The 10986-nt window shown below is 37.3% G+C and overlaps 1 protein-coding gene across 1 annotated transcript in view; it reads left to right on the top strand.

Annotated features, from left to right (window-relative positions):
- The window catches only part of LOC108971821 (NACHT domain- and WD repeat-containing protein 1), a 125498-nt gene that overhangs the window by 67004 nt on the left and 47508 nt on the right, over nt 1-10986 (top strand). The gene's annotated exons all lie outside the window — the stretch shown is intronic.

Here is a 10986-nt window from a genome sequence, read left to right as displayed (position 1 = left end):
TGGCAGCGGATCCCATTGTCAGTTAGCAATGCTAACAGTTCGTCCACGACAAGGCTCCATAGTAGTGGTGATAGCACACCTCCCTGTGGACAGCCTCTTGTCGCACCCAGACGGATCTTTGTTTCACCTACCCTGGTCTCGGCTATCSWGSTGCGCAGCACAGCCTCTATCCATCTGCGCACCCGAGCTGCTACATTTCTCCTCTCCATCGCCTTGGCTACACTTCTGTGAGATGTGTTGTCGAAAGCACCTTCGATGTCTAAGAAAGCACTTGTCATCAGCTCCCCATTCTCCAGTGAGCTCTCTATCTCCGAGGTCAGCTGGTACAGAGCCGTACTGGTGGATCTTCCCGCTCTGTATGCATGCTGAGCAGCATGCAGGGGTACAGTCTTCAGCGCCGTTGACCTTATATTGTGGTCTATGATCTTTTCCATAGTCTTCAGCCGGAAAGAGGTTAGACTAATCGGCCTGTCGGACATGCCCATGGAGTAGCCCTTCCTTCCTACTTTGGGTATGAAGATCACCTCAGCCATCCTCAGGGATGTACGCCATTGCGAGGCTCTCTCTCAGCAGCCGAACAAAGTGAGGCAGCAAAGGCTGTACACCCTGTAGCAACAGCGCTGGGAAGATGCCGTCCACCCCTGGAGACTTGTATTTTTCGAACGAGGCCATTGCCCACTTTATCGAGTCCGCAGTGAATAGTTGCCTAGCGGTTACCCAATCCAAGCGGGCTGTCCTCCGCGCTGGTCGTAAAAGTCCCGTCACCTCTTTTGATGGCTAGCTCCGTGTTAGTCTTTCCACTAGCCAGATCCTTGTGCAGCCGCATGTGCCATCTTACATGTAACAAATTTCAAAATTGCAATTTTTTATAACAGTTTTACCATTGCGAATGGCTTATTTGACAAATTCTTCTCCGAAATTAAAATACATTTTTTTTTTTTTTTTTTGATTTTCGAAACTTAAGACTTGAATAAAGTATAGTTCATTATAGAAAATGTAAGCTTCGAAATTGAGAGCATGNTTGAATAAAGTATAGTTCATTATAGAAAATGTAAGCTTCGAAATTGAGAGCATGTTTGCTATAACGAAAAAAGTGTTTCTTCAATTTATTTATTTTCTCAACAATGAAAGAAGTTTTACACAATTCCRAGTACATCAAAACAGACCAAAGCACAAACACTCACTGCAAGTGCTGCCAGTTTCATGAACAACTGGTATACCTGCTTCGATAAACTACTCTTCAACGCATGACGAATCAAAAAGTTTTTCCAACATATATACTTGAATGAATACAAAGCCTGGTAATACAGCCAAATTTTTTCATTTCGTATAAGCCATTCCTTATATATATTCAATATATGCAACGAGTGCAAAGCAGCGCAACAAAAGTAATTCTCCTTAAACAGATGTATTTAATATGCATAAAAGGCATGTTGCCGCTGCACTCGGATTGCTATTCAATATAACTAATACTGAATTCTCCAGCGTATTTATTTAATGACATTTTTAATCAGACGCTTTTAATGCATTAGTGATGCCAGGCACGGCAGTCTGTGGCGCAATGCAGTCACGCACACGCACACACACTTATTGACGTTAGTTTCCCGCTGCTCTTTTAAGTCGGATACGGAAATTGAAAAATCTCTCTCTACTTTTCTACAACTATAAATTTYGTAATTTCCCATTGCGTTTATGCTGCAGCTTTATTATGTCGCTTTCTATRCACGAGCTACGCTAAGTGAGGCAAAGTGCACAGACGACTTTACTTAGTTGTGTGATTTTTACAGTATTAAAGGTAATAGTATCAAATGAGTTTTTTTTTTTTTATCAAAATGGTAGTTTTTCTTTGAATAAAAGTAGCAGAGATGCATGATCGTTTGAGTATAAAAATATTTTAACCYGACGGCTAAAACATATTGCACTACATAATACACTAAGCATATCAAGAAACTTGTATAGGTACCAAATTTTTTTTTTCTAATGAGTTAGTTGAGCTTTTAAAGCTTAAGGTAGTATACACGGTTTGTTCCGCACAAATTGACTGACGATCGAAAATTTCTTAAAATCCAACTTGGATTCGACCCTTGTGACCAATTATTTGACAAAAAAAAATCACATTTTAACCATTAACCACTCCCCGTATACACCTCATATGGCCCCGCGCGACTTCTTCCTTTTCGGAAAAATGCATTTGCTCATGAAAGGAAAGCGTTATGGAGACGTAAAGACCATTCAAAATACTGGCTAATTTATACAAATTTTTGTTAATTAGATGATTTCGGTATGAAAACTCATAAATGTAACTATTTTGTTCTAAAGTATTTAATTTKTTTTTTATAAAGAGCAGCTTTTATTCATATGAAATCTCACCAGAACACAAGCATTTGCAGCATAACAAAATTATTGCCTACATTTAGGCTCATATTACACCCAAGTTATCCAAGTCGCACACCTTACACCTTTTTCAGAATGCAATAATTGCAGAAAAATTATAATAAATTCTATTCGAAGTTGGTTCAGCCATTTTGGAGACATTGTTTTCATTGATCATGAAAACAGCTCTTCGCGAAAAACTCATTTTGAACTTTGGAAGATAATTGCACTAAGATAAAAAATTCTCAAAAATAGCTTACGAAAAAAGATTGAACAAATTTATTGTTTTAATAAAAACTACTGCAATTTGTGTCATCTTTCAYTTTGTCACACGCTCATTATTTAGCAACAAAAATTTATAATAATGCACGGATGTCTCTTTATACGGTTCTCAATCGAACYCTCATTTATTTGTCTCTGAGTCAGCAGAAATGTATGATCGAATGCACGCATATCACATTTGCGGTGTTGCAATAACCATTCAYTCACGATGCTTTCAACAAATTTCGTTAGATTCGCAAGTCATATAAATGCGCGCAGGAAATAAATGTGCACGGAAGGAAGGCAAATATTGCATTCACATTTATCTAACATGCTTACACTCCTTGCTGCACGCTATTTCTCCGCACTTCGTGCGCTTTCTTCTACACACTCGCTCCACCACACGCGCGAACAGTCATTTGCGGTTATTGCTGATTGCATTGCGGGTAATACTAACACAAATGATACCGTGTTGCTGCTGTCTCTTATACACATCTAGATGTGTATAAGAGACAGTTTCTCTTGTTGTTGTTGTTAGCATTCGCCACGCTTATTGAATTCAGTTGGATATTGTCGCTAATGGCATTTCTATGATAGCACGCTTCCCTCCTTATTCTGCGCTTCCTTTAATTTTTCAACGCTTTTGCAACTTATTTGCCCGCACATTGCAATTTATTGTGTGTTTTCGTTTTTTGTGCAAGCTCACTTCTCGATTCCTTGACAGCTGTGTTGATATGTTACGTGGCTGAAATGCCGTTTGTTGCTTTGCAACTGATATGTGTTATGACAATTTGCAGCTGAAGCGAGGTTATTTGACATATAGTAAGTRTATGTCACGTTAGTTTGATAAGCTACTTTATATGATATGCCTTATGAAATATTAMTTCAGAAAATTGCCTCAAAGTGAACTATAAAATTTTGTTTCATCAACTCGCTCGAAGGAAAAAATTCATGAAATCTTAACTACCATCTGATCAAAATGGAGCTGGACTGACAAAAAATTAAACTTTTTCCTGGGCACTATAGATTTTGTTTGAAAAAAATGCTGAAGAAAACGATCAAAATTGACCCGGACTGTCAAAGAATTTATATATTATCAAAGCTGACCGGGAGTGACAAAAAATTTACAGCTGATCAAAWTGAAAATTACATTTTTACTTGGGCACTACAAATCTTCGTATAAAGTCAATACTCCAAATCTGCTTAAGACCTGAAAAACTCGAATAACAATGCACATTTTTATATTTTCCTGCTCTCTAAAGGCTCCAATAGATTACTTTCAGCGTAAAGAAATCTGTATGCCTTCAATATTAACACTTATGTCTTAGCAAACTCCTCTCATTTGTATTTTACTTGCAATAAATTCCTTTAAAATCTCAGTCAATCAATCAATTAACAAGGTGTTTCGCTGCAAGCTAAAAAGTATTTCAARCACTAAATACTAGTCATATACATATGTATATTCGACTACCATATAACTCGTCCACAAACTCAAGTGAGGTCATGGCGTATGATGAATTTTCTCGAATAACTCTAAATGCTGCTTTGAAGCTCCAATACTAGCACTTTATACATAAAATACTTCATAACATACGTAGTATATCCTATGGTCATGCAAAATATTATTTATGAATTAATATTATTATGAATAAATAAATTTAATTTTTCCATTCCCACCAATGTATGTTGCCAATCATCCAACATATTACCTTGCTACATAAGAGCAAATTTCAAATATTTAACCATTTTTAATCCGGACTTTTTAACCCGTGTGTGGGCGTTAAATATTACAGGAAATAACACAAATACAGGAATTTATTATGACGATTCTTTTGGACTTTAACTTTAATATCACATGATGACAAGGCGTATGCTGAACCTTTTCAATGTAATGCAACTAAGCAAACTTTATTACATTTTATTCATTATGCACACAGAAGTAGTTGTCATGATGGATTTGTTTAGCATGGTTAGAATTACCGGATTTAACTGATATATGCGCTGTCTTATCCGATAACTTGTTGCTATTTTAAAGTTAATTTCATAATGCCACTGTCATAGAAACCCTCAGCAACTCACAGTATATGATTTAATGAMAATCTCAATACACAAAATATCAACGTTTACGGAGGCTCAAAGCGATTCGACCAAAAACATTATTAGTTGCCCTTGCCTAAGTAACCAACYTTTCATCACCTGTAAGCATCCGCTTCAGACATTTTCTTGCGATTCTCTGATGGAGATTCTGTTCATGCAGGTTTTTGCATCAATGTTTGTAGAGCTCATTTATCGCATTTATTTTTATATTCAGTCATATTTAAATAGCCAAAATGTTTGCAGCTTCTGAGCAATCGAAATCGTACTTACTTGGCAATCTCGCCCGATAATTTCTGTTATTTTCAACAACTGGACTTCCAAGACGTGATGTATACTTTAATATGCAAACTATCGGAGAGAAAGCGACATAATCCAATTTGTCATGGTTCACTGCTTCAGTATCGAGACCAAAAAGCCCATTCATATTTTCAGCCACTTGATTTGTGATTACACTTATTTCGAAGAAAATTCTGTAAAACATGATATATAGTATGTCCTCTTAGCTGATGCCAGGCCTTGACGTATTCAAACAATACTGATTCAAACAATTACAAATGTTAAAAAATTGTTTTTTTGAAAGAAATCGGATCGCTTTAATGTTCTGCATACAATGAGAGATACAGAGTACTAATCTGTACAATTTAAGTACATGTTTCATAAATATATATTATTCATACAATTGGTACCGTCTAGCCATAAAGTCTCGTGAGTTCAGCTGTCATTACCATCCAACACCAGCTTGCTACATGGACATTAATCTCTTTTGACTGGTTTGTCCAAACTTTGTTGACAGTTAATGTAATTACGGYAATTTGAAACTGGTGTGACGATACAACGCACACAGTTTATTACAGAAATTATGCAAGCATAACTAAATTATTCACACTACTACAAATATATATCAATATATATGTGTATGTAATATACACAGTCGATTATAATAACAATTGCGTATGTTCAAAGATGGAGGATTTAGGCCGAATTTGGTAGCTCGGCTTCATTAAGCCGTTCATATGAAAATCTGCTATATATACAAATATAAGTCTATTATCACTAAAACCTAAGCAAATTGCAACAACCAAATATTCAGCTAAGCTTCTGCTGCAGCTTAGTAAATTTAGTCACTCCTCTCACACAGTGTAGCTCGAACTCTGGCTCCCACATTCTAATCAGCCGCACACACGCACTTTCCACTGCTTTCTCTTCCATGCACATACATCAAATATGTACTGAATAATATTTTGGCAGCGCCAATTAATAATAATAGTCAGGTAGCTGAGTTTGATTGCACTAAGCGGTAGACCAAATTCGAGCMGAAAATATCCACAAATTATTATAGRAGCCTTAATATAAGTAAGTATATTTCACACACACTTCAGTCAGCCTTAGGCCACCATAATCTATTACGTCAGCAAACACAACAACTTCACTGAGTATTATTTAACTGTCTGCCAATCAGTCAGTCAGTCAGTCAGCTCGTGAGGCAGTCTGTCAGGCTTCGTTTGACAGCTGCCAACTTGCTTACGTACATACATATTTACCAATTAAACGGAAATTAACGAATAATAAGGTTAATTGAACTCGCATACAAACGGGTGAGTTACGCACACATACACACGCACCAGAGCGCACACGTATTTATGGCAAAGCGCGGGTATTCATTTGAAATTAATATTTGATTAGCGTTTGTACCTGAACTTTTGCACGCACACATGTGAATTTCGAAATGTTGAGCAACTAAAGTAGAGATATCTGTTGCACGCTTGAAAGCATATCTGGCATTTTGTGTATTTGTGGGTGTAGTAGTGGTGCAACGACCATTAACTATTCGTGGATTATCACTTCACTTTTGTTGTTGTGAGTTTTCTCTTTTTAGGTGGAAATGTTTGCATGTCCTTTATTAAAGCAATAACGCGTTAATGGCTTATTAATTGCTACACTAACAAATTCAAGCCATACTTCACTGATTGTGCTACAGCGGTTTATGCATGGTTAGGTGCGTGGTCTTAGTGGGAGTTTTTGTTATAATTTATTATTAATAACAAAACCCAGTTTTGCATTAGGTATGTGCTGTCTTTCTATTCACCGATTATTKTACCGTTGTAATACCCTTCACAAATACAATAGATACCTTACAAGAACGTGTGGAACTTTAATCTGAACTAAAGCTCCTGCCTTGTGATACCTCTGTCAAGTATTACGTCTGGGGGGGGAAGGTTGAGGTGATTGTCACCCAACCCTTTTTGGCTGCTCCAGTCATGGTTTGTGTGTCGCGTCTTAGTTGTTCGTTGCATTTTGTAGTAGTCTTCGTCATTGTTGCTCTCCGGCTTTCTGGTATTTTATTATTTTGGCTGCCACTTCGGASACGGCTTTAATACATATCTAGTGATTCCTGAATTTGAAACATTAGATTTTCTGGGGTTGGGTCTATTCTGATCGCGCTTTTTTTTTTTAAATTTTCCTTACTTCGTCGTATTTTACACAATGAAACAGAGTGTGTTCTACATTCTCGATGATCTCACCTTCGCAATAATCGCTTATATCGCTGTCTTTGTGTTTAAATCGCTTCAATTATGATTTTAAATAGCYGATCTATTTAGCCATAATGCTATATTGTGGATTAGTCGGAATATTCAGAGACCATTTCGGCTGTCTTCCCATCATTTTTGCCAGTATTTCTCCGTGTCTGCTCTGGCTTTCTCTGTTTGGGTTCTGGGTGTTACTCTCTCGTTTAAAGGGTATGTGATCTCTTTGGCTACGAGATCTAGTGGGTGTATGCTCGCGAATACTAAAACAGCATCTTTGGATGTACGAAACGCGGAGCATACATTTAATGCGCATATGATGTACGTGGAAAATAGGCCGCATCGATGCGATTAGATTTCGAAGGCTTTCTCCCATATTTGGGCGCCGGATAGAACAACTGATCTTAATACGCATGCTAGCAGTCTTATTGAGCATTAACCGGGTTAAAGCTTTACATACTTTTGTAGCTTTTTCGCACGTATAAGCCAGCGGTTCTTTAAACGACGATCTCGCATCAAAAACAATTCTCAAATATTTGATGGCTGAGTGAGTGCTTATGCTTGTACCCTTCGTGGCGAACATAGCAACTTCTCGGGTTTTGTATGCAGCTATACGCTTTACGAAGTTTCTCCAAAAAATATCGCGATTTTTTTATTTCTTAATAAATTACTTATTTATTCAAGAATTATGTATTTTAAAGTAATTCCTTTCAAAGCAATCACATCTAGAAACATGGCACTTCTGCCACYATTTCCTCCACTCCTCAACGCACTTAAAAAAGAATTATTTATCACCACAACCGTAACGTAGCACCGCCCTTTCATAAGCCTCTTCAATTTTGGGAGCAAAAAAGTCAGAAGCAGTTTGGGGAACATGGTGGCACCATTAAGTTGTTCATTTTTRGCCAAATTTTTGCACACAAACAATGAAGCGTGAGCTGGACAAATATAACAACAAACATTTTTTGGAAAATCTAATTTTTGTTTTTCCAAAAATCCGGGCCCTTCTGCAGGAGTGTTTCAAGCAAATTGGGCATAAATTGTAGGTAAGATAATTCATTGACCGTACGACCCTTTGGCAAGAACTCACGAAGCACAACTGTTTGCAAAACTATCACATTCAGCATAACTTGGCATGCTTTTTACGATCTTGGCTCATGTTATAACCCTTTGGACAACTGACTCATCGCTTATTGAGTCTAACGTGTCCAGAGCAATGTCAAATGCGACGCTATTTTTGGTCGAAACTGAGCAATTTTTTCATAAAAATTTAAGTGAAAAATATTAACCATAGTAAACATTCAAAGTGGTCGACCTTTACGATTTCACGAAGATATCTCGTCAACTGAAAGATGTGAACCATTCCTTTGGAGATTTTAGCATKTTTGTGGGCATTTTTCAGTGTCAGTTGTTCGGCAGCTTTATCCAATGTGGATGATTCTGTCAAATAAGAAGTTTCTTGGGCAAAAGAGAACGAGTGCAAAGTTTTAAATCGTTAACTCAAAAACTGAGTGAGTAGTTCACCTACATGCTAACAGCCAGGCGGATAGAAGTATCCGCTAAGTGAGGTGAGTCTCAARCCAAAAAAATTAGTATTAAATTTTTTTATGAATTTAGCTGTCTGTCCAGCCAAAGGTCGTAATTTATCATTTTAGTAAATAATTCAATATTTGAAGACAATATGGAAGGCAGCAGTCGAGATATAAAATATTTTTATTTAACCCAAATATTTAAGCTTCTTTATTTACTTATTATGCAAATAGTTGAATAACTATGACATTATCAAACGCTACTTGTCTCTATTTGTAAGGAATTGTAAAAGTTGTTGCAAATCAAAAGCAAGAATAAATTCAATCTTTAGAACACTAAAATCCCAGTGGAAAACAAACTTTGCAAATTTACCAAATTTTGCTCGAGTTGAATTTCTTCGAATAAAAACTTATATATTTACTACTCGCTTTGGTGATTGTATGTGCGTGTGAGTGYGTGTGTGTGTATACCATGATAGTAATTACTAAAACTGCCAGCCACATGCAAACACCTCAAGCTTTTTGTATAGCAACCAAAATGGTTTTTCCCACATGTAGCATATAGCATGTGGCGTGCGGTGTGCGGTATGTGGCATGTAACATATGTCATAAGCACAAAGTAGCACCTCAACTCCATTCAATAGGATTAGTTTCTTTTCATGCCGAGTTATGTTCACTTTCGTGCTATCATAGGTGGAATGCCACAAAGGCACACATATACACGCCAGCACTTTTCAGCTAAGCAAGCTCTGATGGCAATGTTGGTACAATTTTCAACTCTTCCAACGTGGCTTCAATKTGCATATGTGTGTGTATGTAAATCAACTGTTTTTGGTGTAAAAGCCGATATTGCTGGTAGATATATATTATATGCATGGTTGACTTCATCATCTGAAGCACACATGAAAGTGCTACAAATATATCGTATATACATATACACTACCTGTGTGGTCACATGTGTGATGAGTGTATAGTTACATACATATATGCTTGTGGTTGAACATTCCGACTGTTGTCTGGGAAAATTCAGGCATACGTTCAAATATGTATGGCGTATGTCTTTACGCGTACAAATATATATACGTGTATTTGTACTTACATGTATGTATGTACGTATACGCCCAGGTTCTTGCTGTTGTAATACGAACACACTGGTACAATTCAATTCGTTCCATCGAAGAGGAAGTAATTGCCATCGATTGATGTCAACGACATTATTCCGGCGATGTTGCAACAATGGCAACCAAAATCGACACAYAACACACACAAAATGTTGTGGGTGGAGTAGTGTCTGGAAAGGCATGGCTTTCGAACAGGTACAGGCAAGGCTATTGTTGCGTTAAATTCGAACGCTTTGTACTTTAATGAATAGATTGCCTGCAAATAGCGGKGTGTGTGGCCCAATTTTGAGTAAAATAATACATTAATCGATTTCCAGGTAGCTTTAGGAAATTAGTTTTATTCATAAAGAATTGAGAATGCCTATTTTAATTCGAAAGCAAACGATTGCCAACAAATTAAAGATACAATTTTTACAAATTTAATAGTCAGGAAGTTTTAATAGAGAGCTCCTGTGAGCTCAATCTTAACAAGTCAAGTCAAGTGCTGGTCATCCAGAAAGCCGCGAGATAATCACCTAGAGGACACGTTGCTCCGAAAGTGAGCATGAAGGAACATTCGAAGTTTATTCTCGCTGCTCATTTACGTCTCTAAGACAACTCGGAAAGACGGGGTTCTGCGAGAAGCGTCTGAATCTAGAAGACTTATGGCAGCCCTCCACTTTTTCACATACTCTTTTCCATGAAGTCCCCTTTGATTTCCTTAACTCGGAATATTGCATACAACGCCCAGTTGTCAGTTGACCCCCTCCTAAGAGCCTTGTTGAATAAAAGTCTGCAAGTTGCTCTGATATCCGAGAGTTTTATAGTCCTCCAGAGAGATTTCCCCCTGCCTTTCGACGTGGGCAGGAGATTTAAAGTGCAGTTTCACATGCCGAGCTAACGACTTCGACCCACCCACCTACCGTGTCGGTAGTGAACAAATATATGATCAATTGTATGTTATTTTTTGGATTAATTTTGGAGCATCATGTATAAGTATCATGTTACCTTTTCTTCACAACTCCTATTTATATGGTTACATATACCCTTTAGCGTAACAGAAACAGAACGATTGCACCAGCAGTACAAAAACTGGATGTA

The sequence above is a fragment of the Bactrocera latifrons genome, unplaced genomic scaffold (assembly GCF_001853355.1).
Source record: "Bactrocera latifrons isolate USDA-ARS-PBARC rearing strain unplaced genomic scaffold, ASM185335v1 scaffold_36, whole genome shotgun sequence".
Taxonomy (NCBI): domain Eukaryota; kingdom Metazoa; phylum Arthropoda; class Insecta; order Diptera; family Tephritidae; genus Bactrocera; species Bactrocera latifrons.
Note: the sequence above shows the minus strand (reverse complement) of the source record. Positions and strands in the feature narration are given on the sequence as shown.